This window comes from Anguilla rostrata, chromosome 8 (genome assembly GCF_018555375.3).
Source record: "Anguilla rostrata isolate EN2019 chromosome 8, ASM1855537v3, whole genome shotgun sequence".
NCBI lineage: Eukaryota > Metazoa > Chordata > Actinopteri > Anguilliformes > Anguillidae > Anguilla > Anguilla rostrata.
This window is the reverse complement of record NC_057940.1, coordinates 49,181,689-49,198,921: the sequence shown is the minus strand read 5'-3', so window position 1 is coordinate 49,198,921 and position 17,233 is coordinate 49,181,689. Positions and strand designations below refer to the sequence as shown.

Here is a 17,233-nt window from a genome sequence, read left to right as displayed (position 1 = left end):
TTCATAATGTAATGTTATCGATAACGTTAGCTAGCTAGTTTGCTTTCATAAGAACGTTATAGTTGTGGTTTTATCTTAACTTGGCTGGATAGCTACCTAGCTAGCAAAAATTATTATTGGATATTGTGGGGAAAAACAGGACCCAGCCTGGGCCAGAAGAGCTGGGTGTTCTCCTCACACTGTTGAATACTTATTCAAAATATACACTTCACAGAGTCTGATGCAACTGGATTTATTGCAGGTAATTCAAAGATAACATGCAAGAACCCGGGCTGATCTGCACACATCAATACAAACTGTCTCAAAGCATTCCACAAGACACTTCACAGAAAACACATAAGACGCACACACACACACAGACAGGACACACAAGACACACGAGACATACAAGACATACAAGACATACTCCCCTCCCCTGGGGCCGAACACTCCCTTTTATCCTATCTTAGCTCCTCCTGTTGTGGAGCTCAATCTTGGACTGTCCCTCATGGTTACATCATTTTACTTTACTCTTTTCCCACACATCATTGTTTCTCATTTTTCAGACACCATTATTTCCCAATTCTCGGACACCATTATTTATTTATATATTATCCTTATTTTTTTAAAATGATAGTGCTCGTCTCCCACTTGAATCTCTCTCCCCCTTCTATCATAAATCACATATTCTGACAACACATTTTCCGGAAAAGGCAGAAGCTTCCGTTAGTTCACAGATGAGCTTGTATACAGCTTAATTAGCAGGGCAGAAATTATGTGTGTATTACGTGTTTGTTCTAATCGCACCTATTTTAGTATGAAGCATCTTAAGCTGAACCCAGGCAAGATGGAGATGATCTTCATCCCTGCTCCATCCTCTAACCTTCTCGACTTTTCTATTTCCCTGGGGGACACTGTGGTGTCATCACCCACCGCAAAAAACCTTGGAGTGGTGATGGACAACAGACTGTCCCTCTCCCAGAACATCACGGCGGTGAGTCGAACGTGCAGGTTCTTCCTGTACAACATCCGGAGAATCCGCCCCTTCCTCACCACCTACGCAACCCAGCTCCTGGTTCAAGCGATGGTCCTGTCCCGCTTGGACTACTGCAACTCGCTACTGGCTGGTCTGCCAGCATCCGCCATCAGACCCCTGCAGCTCATCCAGAATGCTGCAGCGCGTCTGGTCTACAACCTCCCCAGACATTCCCATGTCACCCCCCTGCTCACTGACCTCCACTGGCTGCCTGTTATGGCTCGCATCAAATTTAAGTCCTTGGTGCTTGCATACCAGGCAGCTAAGGGGTCAGCACCAGGGTACATTCAGAGGATCATCAGACCCTACACACCAGCCAGACCTCTCCGTTCTGCCACCTCTGGACGCTTGGCACCTCCCCCTCTTCGCGTCTGCACTTCCCGCTCCCGTCTGCTGTCTGTCCTGGCCCCTCGCTGGTGGAATGACCTCCCCGTGACGGTCAGAACAGCAGAGAATCTCACCACTTTCAAACGCAGACTGAAGACTCATCTCTTCAGGCTGCACCTCTCCCCACCCCTCCCTAGCCTATAGTTCAGCTCACTGTACCTAGCTAGGATAATTTGATTATGTTAGTGTATCTGGCAGGATTGTTTTTGTATGATTAGGTGTGATTCCAGTGCTAGTTTGTACTTGGTAGGATTCTTGCTTGCTGAACAAGCTTACTCTACAGGGTTGGAGTCCTGATCGATGTGGTCACTTCTGGCACTACGATCCTTACTTCACTCTAGTGTTTCTTTTGCGCCTCTACATCATGAAACCTATGCACTTGTTGTACGTCGCTCTGGATAAGAGCGTCTGCTAAATGCCTATAATGTAATGTAATGTAATGTAATGTAATGAAGCGCTTCCCTGCTGCCGGTTGATAATCTTATGGCTAAGGTCGACCTTGGTCCACCTGCATCCTTCCTCTTTTGCTAGCCGGATGATACGTCAGGGAGGAGACAGTTGGTGCTCATTAATACATTCCTTTCCCATATACACTGGGCCTGTGCTCTCTAACTACATATCTTTCCCAATACAATGGGCTTGTGTTTTTTGAGGACATCTATATTTATTTCCCACAATATAAGTCAACGTCCTTAGCTGTGGATACTTTATATAGGCCTACTAAGTTAGCTAGCTTGTGAAAATTCAGTGTCCCAAGGAGTACCGTGAAATGAGCGACAGTGAGCGACAGTAAGACGGCAGATTCGTCGGAAATCGTTCAAAATAAAAGTCTGCCTGCGCGAAAGCGAGACGCGTATCTCAAAGTTTATTTTCTAAACTAGCGACGTTTTGACATGTAAAAATGCTCCGTTATAATTATAATGCCAATTAAAAAGGCAGTGTATTTTTATAAAGCTTTCTTTATATTTCTGCCATGTTGATTCATGGAAGTGCAGTAAGTCTAAATATGAAATACCATGATCTTGCTTTTTTTAGGAGAATATAAAACTGATTCCAGCATATTTGTCATAATTAATAGGTCATGTTACCACTGAGGTGTTCTAACAACTCTAGGTGATAGCTTTCTGGCTAATTGTTATAGGATAAACTATGTGGCATGGGTTTGTTAGTACACAATAAAATGTCCAGTGCTAAGTCAACTCTAAATAGATACCATTTGGACCCACATTCCAGAGTCAGACCAAAAGTTATCTGTCAAGACTTGAATTAACAATGCACATTTACTGCATACAGCCCTTCACTAAATGGATATGATGACAAAGATATCAAATAAACATTTGATAGAAAATTTTGTGGTTCTACTAAACAGTGTATTCCTCTCTACTGCTAGTATAGGTCAATGGTTCATGTACATCAGGCTCTGCTACCTCCCCTGGACATGTTTTCTCATGGGGGTATTTTGAGTACCTTGGACCCTCCACTCTTCAGATATGGTGTCACTTATATCAAATAAGCATCATAGAAAATGTGGCTGGGGTTTGAACATGCAGTACATAGGCGAATTTCATTCAGTTAAATCCCAATTGCTTTCTGATAGCATAACATATATAATGCGCTGCTGCCTCCCCTGGACATGTTGTCTCAATGAATACCTTGGACCCTCCACTCATCAGATATGGTGTCACTTATATCAAATAAGCGTCATAGAAAATGTGGCTGGGGTTTGAACATGCAGTACATAGGCGAATATCATTCAATTAAGTTCCAATTGCTTTCTGATACTATAACAGATAACATGCTCTGCTGCCTCCCCTGGACATGTTGTCTCAATGATATGGGGGTGTTTTGAATACCTTGGACCCTCCACTCTTCAGATATGGTGAGCAACATTTTCTATGATGCTTATTTGATATAAGTGACACCATATCTGAAGAGTGGAGGGTCCAAGGTTTTCAAAACACCCCCATATCATTGAGACAACATGTCCAGGGGAGGCAGCAGCGCATAGTTGATGTTACAAGGTAGCACAGAATGTTGAAGTAATACATTTTAAATTACTCAACTTCGATTTTAAACACAGACATTGTAAAACTATTCACAACACTAATATTAATTACAAACAAATCTGTCTTCATTTTTTCTATTTTTTCCCCTACATTTTTAACAATGACAATGCAAAAAAATTAAATGGAGAATTGAAGATAAAATACACCAATTACTTTTAATTATTATTGCAATATCCAATACAACATTACATCAGTACATGAGTTTAACTGAATGGTAAGGGAAGAATAAGTTTTAATATTGTACAAATAGAAAACGAATAGTTCATATTTTAGGACAACTGCTGTCCGATTTTTCCTTAATTAATTTCATTTTGCTGAACGAAACAGTGGTTTTATCGTCAGACTTTTATTTTGAAATTTTCAGACCTGCGCGAAAATCCTTACTGTCGCTAGCTTCACACTGCTGTCCCAAGGCAAGCGCGTATCATGGAGGTAGCTATGGTAACGGGGCACGGTCTGTCAATCATAGCTAACTGACAGTTCTTATTACCACGCCCAGACAGTTTGGGTGAACTTTTATAGTGAGGAATTTAAGCTTAGAAAAATACGTTTTAAGAGGATTATACAGTACATTGCATTTAGCAGACACTCTTATCCTGAATGCCTTACTGAGGTTAAATTTTTATTTTTATTTTCTGCATGCAACTCATTCATATACATGGGTATTTTCCATGAAGTAAATCAGGTAAAATGCCTTGTTCAAGAACTCAATGTAATCACTGGAGCTGGGACTCACAACCTTAGGGTTACGAAGCTAGTTAACAGCCATCGTGCTTCACCTCCACCACCACTATGCACTCTATACATTCTGATCAGGTCACTTCACACAGTTCTGTGTAGAAAGTGTTGCATGATTGAGTTATGCATCTTACAGTTAGGGCTCAGAGGGTTTCTTAATTGATGGCAATGGAAACCAGACCATGTAGATGAAGACTGTAACCTTGGTCTGAACTACAGAGCTGCAGGGTCTGCTGGCTTTTGGGGCTACTGACCGAGACCCAAAAAACCAGGTGAGGCTAGTTTACGGAATGACTGACGGCTTAAACCGATCCATTGAGTGCAGCCTAACAGAGTCCAGAAGACCTTTCGATTCTCCAGGAACAGGGTCATAAAGCCCCTGCAGTGGACTAAAGAAATGTCAGCATAAAAAAATATCTTATATCCTGGGTGCCCAATCAGACACACTGAAATTATTCAAAAATCCAGGGTGCATTTCTCATTAAACCACATGACGTTCACTACAGGCTGTTGGGTCTCAAGGTGAACCCATATTTTTCAAGCTGATAGGTGAGTTTTGATGAATTTTCATTCAAAGAACATACAGTACTTATATCAAAGCTACTACACCACATGGATTAGTTTTCCATGCTGATATATATAAGTATATACAAGATAGATCAAATTAAACAATGCGCATAGCATACTGCTATATATGCCTCCTCAACCCCAACTCAGGAGGACCAAAATTACAGGCCTCTAATTAAGTAATTTCTCTTAATGGGCAAAAAAAATTTTGATAATTTGATAATGATATTTTAATAAAAAGGTACATGGTTTAAAATCACACTTAAAATGTGGAAACTGTCATATCTTACTTCAGACATTTAAATAGATCCTATTGAAACTTGGCAACTGTAACAAAATAAGGCAAGCGGCATCTGTAATACACTTTAATCCTACTTGTGCACCAGTTAGGGTTGTGGTTAGCATTAAAACTGACAAATTAAAACGTGACACCAGTCCGAACAGGCAACTGTGCACATTACCCTGTAATGCAGTATTAACCAACCCTATTCCTGGTGATTTACCATTGAGTAGGTTTTCATTTCAATCCTAATTAGGCAGACCTGACTCCACTAATTAACAGCTCAACAAGATCTCTAGTTGTTGAATGAGGTGTGCTATGTTAGGGATGGATTGAAAACCTGCAAGACAATAGATCTCCAGGAACAGGGTTGGCTACCCCTGCTGTGTCTGTAAGAGGCTACATTTCCTGCCTATACATAATGTACATATCTGTACCACACATACAAAAGAGTGTGGTCATGCTACACAACAAAGGGAAAGTAAAAAAGTGAAAAAAGTTTTTAATTAATCTGTTGACATTGAGTATTGCGTTTGCCAAGGTGTCCTTGTGACATCACCAATTAACAGTTCCAACTCTTCAGAAGGAATACACACCCCCTCACCACACCATCGCCAAATAAGCACACCACACACAGCCTTTGGAACAGACTATTTATTGTTTGTACGCAACAGTGAATGTCAGGCCCGTGATGGGTAGAGCATCTGAAGAGGACGAGGAACTAGCAACGCGTGCCCACGTGAAGCCGTCATGTCTAGGAACCGACAGAATTCAAAGTCCAATCGCCAATCTGTTGAAAACAATTTCACAAGGGGAAAGACACCACAGCAGCAAGCTCTTCAGAAAAGTTAGACTTCATTTGCACAGGTGCACAAAGCCGGATCAACTCTGCAGAATTGAACCTCGATTGTCAGTTTCACATACATTTTATACACAAATGTACCCCACAACTCCCCTTAACACATTTCTAAAAATACCAGCCATCTGGTCTTCTTGGCACCACAATGATTTTGATTTCCTGCTCTTGGGTCGGCCTGACCTTCTTGGCACCACAATGATTTTCTGTTCTTTAGATGATAACGTTATTGTGAACTGTTACCCCAACTTTCCTTTATACAAATCTTAGTCTTCATTCTGTAATGTTTCTTTAAGCATACAAGTTACAGGATTTAGAGCCTCCTGTACTTTTCTATATATATATTCAGTTTACATAAGGGTCACTGTAAAAATGTTAGTCTTCTAGTACTTCAATAGCGTTGTGTTAGTTTTGGAAAAATATTTGCCTTCTAGCATTTTTACTTGGCAATAATGTTCTGCTGAGTAAGTATGGTTTTTTTAAGCCTTCTGCATGTGCTTTTTACTACAGTGGATACTGCGGTTTCTTGCGTTTCCATAAGCTTACCTGTAACTACTGATATAGGTTTATTGGATTACATATTGATTATATGAGTGTATAGTTATACATTTGATATATTTTTATCATGAAGCATCGAGAGTTTGGAGGAAACAGTCTGATCAACATTGATGGGAATACCCTAACTTTAACATGTGACGTCATCTCAATCATGGGGAGTCTCAAAATTTTCCTACAAAGCCAACCCTAGACAGACACAAACTGCCGTACACACAACACGGACTGTCCGCTCCTACTTCCAAGCAGGAACTGGCCAGGGCGTGTACTCGTTTATCCGAGAGATTCCGACAGCCTCGCCGTGAAAAGGCAGCTCAGCGAGACTGACGATTCCGTGTTCTGAGCAAACCGAGCAACACAGCCTGGCCACGACGACTTGAAACGCTTGATACATTACATTACATTACGGGCATTTAGCAGACGCTCTTATCCAGAGCGACTTACACAACTTTTACATAGCATTTTTACATTGTATCCCTTTATACAGCTGGATATATACTGAAGCAATTTCGGTTAAGTACCTTGCTCAAGGGTACAACGGCAGTGTCCTACCCGGGAATGTCAGTCATGTACACAGGAGCATTAATGTCTTTGTATTAGCATGTAATAAAGGTGTAATAACAAATAATGTATGTTACTTTGTTTGAACTAGCCAAGTTGGGTCATGATGCTGTTTTGATGCACGAATGTTGCTGTGGAAATGTGGAGTTCAATAAAACGATTGTTTTAAATGAATACCAGTATTGGATAGAGTTCATTTCAAAAGAGAAAATGTGGTTATCTTATTTTGAATTTGAAGGCACTGGAAGCCACTTGGGTACGCTAATAATAATATGAACAATAACAATAACTAATATATATATATATATATATGTTTTATTTTTGAGAAAGTAAACTCAAATGTAATTTAAAATCAATGAAAAGTACTGTCAAACATGTACGTTGCAACAAAAGGTGTTAGGAAATTTACCATTTATTTATTTATTTATTTATTTTTTATACTTTTAAAAGACCTTTCAAAACAAAATAATATCTAGTTGCCTGGGATAATATCAAACATTAGGTTCTGGTGGCTTTATTTACACATTCGTACATACAGTCCCTTTTCTACACTAAATAATTTGATTGGTAAATGCCATGATGAATGCCGTGAAGTGTTACTATGCTAATGAACCACTCTACGCAAATAAAGTGCAATGAAAATTAAATAACAGAATGAGAGAGAGGTGCAATGAAAGTATAAACTGAAGTAATAAAATTCAAATGATAAATAATTATGGAGTAAAAAATTATTTACTCCCCCTGCCTTGGGGATGAATAGTTTAATAATGTATTTATTTAATGATTAATAATTTCTCAGCAGGATTTTATTTTTGCACCTGGGATTTTTGTGACCTTCTCCTATACCAGCAATGCCCTGTCAGCAGCCTTTGTATTTGTATAAACTCAGGTTTCAGTTTAACAAAAGCACTTAGGACAAATACTTTTCCCCCTAATTTCCTAAAAAGCGATGGGGACATTTTGCCAGCATAAATTAAATTTATTCTCGGATGTAGATTTTTAAAAAAAGACAAAGTTTGCACACTCAATAACAGTTTATTATTAGCACTTTAAGTGACATTTTGTGCTGTGTAGCTCGACTTCAGACACTGAAAAATGCATAGATTTTACAAGGTTTTTTGGATTACTAGAAAAAAAAAATCTGGAAGGTATAAACTATGCCAAAATGAGACACAGACAGACAGCTTGGTTCCCCCCAATTCTGATGATTAGTTGTGTCAACCCAACTGTTAGGATACTGCTCAGCTGTATTCCACATAGCTCACGTCCTCCTGTGGTGTATAATCTGTTGCCTTATATCAGCAAAGGGGTTCTATGTTCCAGCACTGCATTCCAGTGGGCATTTAGCGCCCTCTTCAGGCTATGATGAGTGACCACACACCCCTGCATTTAAAATACAAGTAGAGTCATTTTAAAGGCAAACACTTTCTAATAGTGCAGAGCAGAATTGTAGCTTACAGTGACTAAACCTGTGTCGGTAATAACATGAATCTGTATAAGTATTCTGTTTAAATAACAACACCAGTGTCATCAATCATGTTAACTAAAATCTGATTAAACACTGAAGTCCATAACCCGAGTAAACATCTTAGTCAGTTTTTTTTTTTACTTTTTAAAAAACCATTCATGTAAAAGATCTCAAAATGCAGAGAACTGTTTTTTTTTTGTTTGTTTGTTTGTGTTTTGAGGGGTTCTAGCATGCAATACCACGTGTTCAGTGTTCAGAGTACTGAAAATTATGAGAAGGGCATTGACTGTTGGAACCCCTGGATTCAGAAAATAAACATATTTTTTAATTAATTCTGACTTGTGTGACTACATATATGCAATAGCATTACACCACAGCAAACCTTAAGGGTTTAATGAAATATACACAATACCATATTTAGTCGTCTTTCCATCGTATGTAATAAATGTGCTGTTGCATGTTTTATTAACCCCTAAAGGAGCACACCCTTTTTAACACAAGTTTGAAAAAGTACCGTTCATAGCACAGTAATATTGCTGATAAAACAAGTTAAATTCTTAAGTGTGCATTTAATTTATCTTAATCATCATTTTGAAGCTTAGTTAGTTAGTTAGTTCAGTCTTTATTATCCCCATGGGGCAATTAGTTCTGCAGCATAGTATACAGTGAATGACAATAAATAACAATAAATAAATACCCACGACAACAGATAAACATAAAATAAAATAAATAAATACATAATAATAAATAACTTATTATTATAACTATAAACGTATTGCATACAATTACAACAACCTCTGTCTGTTCAAATAGAGCTCATTCCTCACGCACCAATCACAAACCAGTACCCATTGTTGTTAGGCAGAAACTTATATCGAGTCATCTCTGCCTAACATAATTATTACACTGAATATTGCAAACCTCGCCCAATGCACGCTGGGATAGCCTCCAGCACCCCCCGCGACCCTGCTCAGGATAAGCGGGTATAGATAATGCATGGATGGATGGATATTGCAAACCACTTCGGCATAATCTGATTTAGTAATGAGCACAATTTCCTTTTAAAACAAAATCCGGATTTACAGTGTGCTTTGGTTTAATTGGTTTAACAGTAGGAGACTGGGTAATTATGAATGGAACGGGTAATGAAGTAAAAAATTTGAAGTAAAAATTCATAGAGCCTATAGGCTAAATATTTTCCGAGTAATAATATTTACAAAGTTCAGGGAATTCAACATTAGCCTAGCTATAAATGAATTCGCCTAACTCGAAACTAACTGCGATATTTTGTCGACCAGAAAAGTGCTTTTAAAACGAAGGTACGGTGAAATTCTAAGAAAGTAATTTAACATAAAATGTAACTATTGCCGTCTACGACGTATCTTTAATATTAATGATGGTCCTATTCCTATATAGGCTACACTATTCTTAGGCTATGTTTCACAAAATATGTCTCGTTTCTTTCACTTTCATTTGTACTTCCATTCACTTCTCAAAAATATTCCCTCAAAACTGTCTCATAATTTTTTTTTTTTAAATAAAAAAACTATATATATATATATAAAAAAAATTTTTTCTTTGTTTTTTCTTAAAGGAGTAACATGGTGGTTGAATGTGACACTTGCCAGTTGTCTTTAGGCAACAACAAAACAAATGTGCATACTTTTTTATCATTCAGTCATTTAAATATTAACGTCATTTTAACCCTGTAAAGCCTGACATATCAAATAATTGATATTATTTGAAAAAGACAATTATTAGAAAGACAATTATTAGAAAGTGATCCATTGCAACATAACTGATTATCATGCTTGTGCCGGTTGGATATAAAAAATACATCTAAATATCTCAATTTCCACTCCAAATATATCTTCATTTCAATCTTTAATTAATTAAATTAAATAATCAAAATAGTGTATTTTACATTGTGGTAGGAATAATGCATACTGCATCATGAAATGCAATACAATGACGATTGAGGAATTTACAGATAAATTACCTTATATACCTGCTGTGTCATATTTCATACACACATTTTCAACACGATTTTACTATAAAATAATGTACAAAATATTAAGTAATTATAAGTTTCTTCAGTACAGTGAATATTCATATTGAAATATTAGTAACAAAATAAATGTTATTCTTACCCCAGAAAAACACATGCCGCTCCTTAAATGGAGGTAGCCATTTTGGGCATTACAATTGAAAGACCCCCTACTACCTGCAGTGCACAGATAATCCACCAGAGGGCAGAATACATGTATTAGGTTGTCTATAACAGGTTTTTCAGGGAAGTATTGATTATGTTGATGACCTAGAAGTCTCAGAAACTCATGTATCATATGTGATACAAATGGCGATGTAGGGTTAACATAAATGTGGTGGAAAAAAACAATAGCCTGTACAGTGAAACATTTTGTACGTTGTAAACGTGCTTATAGGTGTACTTTCACAGTGCAAAAACAAAATTTCTATTTGTGGGGTAGTTTTTTCCTTTTTATTCCTTTAAATAGCAGTGGAAGATAAATGTAGGTTTTGTGTCCTTTGACTCATAAAATGCGAGGGAAACTAAGTTTTGTGAAACTAAGAGAAAGCATGTTAGCTGCTTCTTGAGAAATTACTTCAATGGGTGAGTTATATCGCCAACGTAATCGTTTTAAAATAAAGCTATAAAGCTGACTACTGAGACTAAATGCAGTCAGCACAGCCTTCATAACGTGCGAGAGAATATCGAACAGATGTGGCAAGCAGGGTAAAATGCACTGCCATAAAAATAAAAAAGGTTGTTGTTTTTTTGTGATTTCAGGAATTTAATTAAATCGTTTTTTTTTTTTAAACGAAAGAAAGTCAGTGGTCAGTTTTTGTATTTATTTATTTATTCATTCATTCATTCATTCATTCCAGTTACATTGACATGATTGATTTTATTACTTACACGTCGGCTTAGGCAAGATAATGCAAATATTTGACTAACGTTAGGTTCACTTATTAGAGTGCCTTTTAAGGACTATTAGACAATCTCTGGTTGGTCATATTCATTTATAGCTAGCTAGCTAACGTTAGCTACCTATGTGGTTTGCTTTCATAATGTAATGTTATCGATAACGTTAGCCAGCTAGTTTGCTTTCATAAGGACGTTATAGTTGTGGTTTTATCTTAACTTGGCTGGATAGCTACCTGGCTAGCAAAAATTATTATTGGATATTGTGGGGAAAAACAGGACCCAGCCTGGGCCAGAAGAGCTGGGTGTTCTCCTCACACTGTTGAATACTTCTTCAAAATATACACTTCACAGAGTCTGATGCAACTGGATTTATTGCAGGTAATTCAAAGAAAACATGGAAGAACCCGGGCTGATCTGCACACATCAATACAAACTGTCTCAAAGCATTCCACAAGACACTTCACAGAAAACACATAAGACGCACACACACACACACACACACACACACACACACACACACACACACACACACACACACACACACACACACACACACACACACACACACACACACACACACACACACACACACACACACACACACACACACACACACACACACACACACACACACACACACACACACACACACACACACACACACAAGACATACAAGACATACAAGACATACTCCCCTCCCCTGGGGCCGAACACTCCCTTTTATCCTATCTTAGCTCCTCCTGTTGTGGAGCTCAATCTTGTACTGTCCCTCATGGTTACATCATTTTACTTTACTCTTTTCCCACACATCATTGTTTCTCATTTTTCAGACACCATTATTTCCCAATTCTCGGACACCATTATTTATCAGCCCCTTCCTTCCTTATTTTTTAAAAATGATAGTGCTCGTCTCCCACTTGAATCTCTCTCCCCCTTCTATCATAAATCACATATTCTGACAACACATTTTCCAGAAAAGGCAGAAGCTTCCGTTAGTTCCACAGATGTGCTTGTATACAGCTTAATTAGCAGGGCAGAAATTATGTGTGTATTACGTGTTTGTTCTAATCGCACCTATTTTAGTATGAAGCGCTTCCCTGCTGCCGGTTGTTAATCTTATGGCTAAGGTCGACCTTGGTCCACCTGCATCCTTCCTCTTTTGCTAGCCGGATGATACGTCAGGGAGGAGACAGTTGGTGCTCATTAATACATTCCTTTCCCATATACACTGGGCCTGTGCTCTCTAACTACATATCTTTCCCAATACAATGGGCTTGTGTTTTTTGAGTACATCTATATTTATTTCCCACAATATAAGTCAACGTCCTTAGCTGTGGATACTTTATATAGGCCTACTAAGTTAGCTAGCTTGTGAAAATTCAGTGTCCCAAGGAGTATCGTGAAATGAGCGACAGTGAGCGACAGTAAGACGGCAGATTCGTCGGAAATCGTTCAAAATAAAAGTCTGCCTGCGCGAAAGCGAGAAACGCATATCTCAAAGTTTATTTTCTAAACTAGCGACGTTTTGACATGTAAAAATACTCCGTTATAATTATAATGCCAATTTAAAAGGCAGTGTATTTTTGTAAAGCTTTCTTTATATTTCTGCCATGTTGATTCGTGGAAGTGCAGTAAGTCTAAATATGAAATACCATGATCTTGCTTTTTTTAGGAGAATATAAAACTGATTCCAGCATATTTGTCATAATTAATAGGTCATGTTACCACTGAGGTGTTCTAACAACTCTAGGTGATAGCTTCCTGGCTAATTGTTATAGGATAAACTATGTGGCATGGGTTTGTTAGTACACAATAAAATGTCCAGTGCTAAGTCAACTCTAAATAGATACCATTTGGACCCACATTCCAGAGTCAGACCAAAAGTTATCTGTCAAGACTTGAATTAACAATGCACATTTACTGCATACAGCCCTTCACTAAATTGATATGATGACAAAGATATCAAATAAACATGATAGAAAATTTGATAGAAAATTTTGTGGTTCAACTAAACAGTGTATTCCTCTCTACTGCTAGTATAGGTCAATGGTTCATGTACATCAGGCTCTGCTACCTCCCCTGGACATGTTTTCTCATGGGGGTATTTTGAGTACCTTGGACCCTCCACTCTTCAGATATGGTGTCACTTATATCAAATAAGCATCATAGAAAATGTGGCTGGGGTTTGAACATGCAGTACATAGGCGAATTTCATTCAGTTAAATCCCAATTGCTTTCTGATAGCATAACATATATAATGCGCTGCTGCCTCCCCTGGACATGTTGTCTCAATGAATACCTTGGACCCTCCACTCATCAGATATGGTGTCACTTATATCAAATAAGCGTCATAGAAAATGTGGCTGGGGTTTGAACATGCAGTACATAGGCGAATATCATTCAATTAAGTTCCAATTGCTTTCTGATACTATAACAGATAACATGCTCTGCTGCCTCCCCTGGACATGTTGTCTCAATGATATGGGGGTGTTTTGAATACCTTGGACCCTCCACTCTTCAGATATGGTGAGCAACATTTTCTATGACGCTTATTTGATATAAGTGACACCATATCTGAAGAGTGGAGGGTCCAAGGTTTTCAAAACACCCCCATATCATTGAGACAACATGTCCAGGGGAGGCAGCAGCGCATAGTTGATGTTACAAGTTAGCACAGAATGTTGAAGTAATGCATTTTAAATTACTCTAATTATTCCCTTACCATTCAGTTAAACTCATGTACTGATGTAATGTTGTATTAGATATTGCAATAATAATTAAAAGTAATTGGTGTATTTTATCTTCAATTCTCCTTTAAAATTTTTGCATTGTCATTGTTAAAAATGTAGCGAAAAAAATTGAAAAAATGAAGACAGATTTGTTTGTAATTAATATTAGTGTTGTGAATAGTTTTACAATGTCTGTGTTTAAAATCGAAGTTGTTTTAATATTGTACAAATAGAAAACGAATAGTTCATATTTTAGGACAACTGCAGTCCGATTTTTCCTTAATTAATTTCATTTTGCTGAACGTAACAGTGGTTTTATCGTCTGACTTTTATTTTGAAATTTTCAGACCCGCGCGAAAATCCTTACTGTCGCTAGCTTCACACTGCTGTCCCAAGGCAAGCGCGTATCATGGAGGTAGCTATGGTAACGGGGCACAGTCTGTCAATCATAGCTAACTGACAGTTCTCATTACCACGCCCAGACAGTTTGGGTGAACTTTTATAGTGGGGAATTTAAGCTTAGAAAAATACGTTTTAAGAGGATTATACAGTACATTGCATTTATCAGACACTCTTATCCTGAATGCCTTACTGAGGTTAAATTTTTATTTTTATTTTCTGCATGCAACTCATTCATATACATGGGTATTTTCCATGAAGTAAATCAGGTAAAATGCCTTGTTCAAGAACTCAATGTAATCACTGGAGCTGGGACTCACAACCTTAGGGTTACGAAGCTAGTTAACAGCCATCGTGCTTCACCTCCACCACCACTATGCACTCTATACATTCTGATCAGGTCACTTCACACAGTTCTGTGTAGAAAGTGTTGCATGATTGAGTTATGCATCTTACATTTAGGGCTCAGAGGGTTTCTTAATTGATGGCAATGGAAACCAGACCATGTAGATGAAGACTGTAACCTTGGTCTGAACTACAGAGCTGCAGGGTCTGCTGGCTTTTGGGGCTACTGACCGAGACCCACAAAACCAGGTGAGGCTAGTTTACGGAATGGTTAACGGCTTAAACCGATCCATTGAGTCCAGAGTCCAGAAGACCTTTCGATTCTCCAGGAACAGGGTCATAAAGCCCCTGCAGTGGGCTAAAGAAATGTCAGCATAAAACATATCTTATATCGTGGGTGCCCAATCAGACACACTGAAATTATTCAAAAATCCAGGGTGCATTTCTCATTAAACCACATGATGTTCACTAAAGGCTGTTGGGTCTCAAGGTGAACCCATATTTTTCAAGCTGATAGGTGAGTTTTGATGAATTTTCATTGAAAGAACATACAGTACTTATATCAAAGCTACTACACCACATGGATTCATTTTCCATGCTGAGTATCAGCAAGTATATACAAGATAGATCAAATTAAACAATGCGCATAGCATACTGCTATATATGCCTCCTCAACCCCAACTCAGGAGGACCAAAATTACAGGCCTCTAATTAAGTAATTTCTCTTAATGGGCAAAAAAATTGTGTCATTGCAGCTTCTTTGTTTTACCAAAATAAAAAGGTACATGGTTTAAGAATCACACTTAAAATGTCTAAACTGTCATACATTCAGACATTTAAATAGATCCTATTGAAACTTGGCAACTGTAACAAAATAAGGCAAGCGGCATCTGTAATACACTTTAATCTTACTTGTGCACCAGTTAGGGTTGTGGTTAGCATTAAAACTGACAAATTAAAATGTGACACCAGGCCGAACAGGCAACTGTGCACATTACCCTGTAATGCAGTGTTAACCAGCCCTATTCCTGGTGATTTACCATTGAGTAGGTTTTCATTTCAATCCTAATTAGGCAGACCTGACTCCACTAATTAACAGCTCAACAAGATCTCTAGTTGTTGAATGAGGTGTGCTATGTTAGGGATGGATTGAAAACCTTCAAGACCATAGATCTCCAGGAACAGGGTTGGCTACCCCTGCTGTGATGAGGTCTGTAAGAGGCTACATTTCCTGCCTATACATAATGTACATATCCGTACCACACATACAAAAGAGTGTGGTCATGCTACACAACAAAGGGAAAGTAAAAAAGGGAAAAAAGTTTTTAATTAATCTGTTGACATTGTGTATTGCGTTTGCCAAGGTGTCCTTGTGACATCACCAATTAACAGTTCCAACTGTTCAGAAGGAATACACACCCCCTCACCACACCACCACCAAATAAGCGCACCACACACAGCCTTTGGAACAGACTATTTATTGTTTGTACCTGTAACCCATTTTGCACTTACTTTCTGGCTCCGGTTGTTCATTGTGTCCATCTCTTCATTCATAACCTCTCCTTATGAACCTAGCTTTAACCTGAAAATATTTACCTACTGCTAACTGATCCTTTAGGTGGGTTACATACGCAACAGTGAATGTCAGGCCCGCGATGGGTAGAGCATCTGAAGAGGACGAGGAACTAGCCACACGTGCCCACGTGAAGCCAAACCCTAGACAGACACAAACTGCCGTACATACAACACGGACTGTCCGCTCCTACTTCCAAGCAGGAACTGGCCAGGGCGTGCACTCGTTTAGCCGAGAGATTCCGACAGCCTCGCCGTGAAAATGCAGCTCAGTGAGCCTGACGATTCCGTGCTCTGAGCAAACCGAGCAACACAGCCTGGCCACGACGACTCGAAACACTTGATAGTTCACTAGAAATCGCGTTGTCGCCGTTTTAATGTGCTTGTCACAGCCCCGAATGAAGGCCACGGTCACTGCCTCCATAAGACCACCACAGGTCACTGAATGCCTGCGCTGACACCACAATCCATTACGGGTGGAACGAACAGGCAACGCTCAAAGGCAAAGCATGATGGGAATTTGTTCAACCGCCCTTCTGGGCGACGAGCCACCGACTGCTGCTTCAGCTGCCAATTCTGCGTTGAGAATTTGGAAGACCAGTGAACACCAGCATGCCAGCACGCCAGGCAAACACGCACAGGGCCACACCAGCACCTACAAAATTCCTCTGTGGGTGGATCAGGAAGGGGGACACGGTTCCCCCTGAGATTCTTCAAAAGTCAATTCAAAAATAGTCAGTGGGGCAAC

The 17,233-nt window shown here is 38.8% G+C and overlaps 1 long non-coding RNA gene across 1 annotated transcript; it reads right to left on the bottom strand.

Annotated features, from left to right (window-relative positions):
* Positions 1-216: 216 nt before the first annotated feature.
* LOC135261858 (uncharacterized) lies at positions 217-12,834 on the bottom strand. Its single transcript, XR_010332048.1, has 2 exons — positions 12,114-12,834; positions 217-415 (listed from the first exon to the last, which is right to left on the bottom strand). It is a non-coding gene; the product is annotated as an uncharacterized LOC135261858 (long non-coding RNA).
* Positions 12,835-17,233: the final 4,399 nt, after the last annotated feature.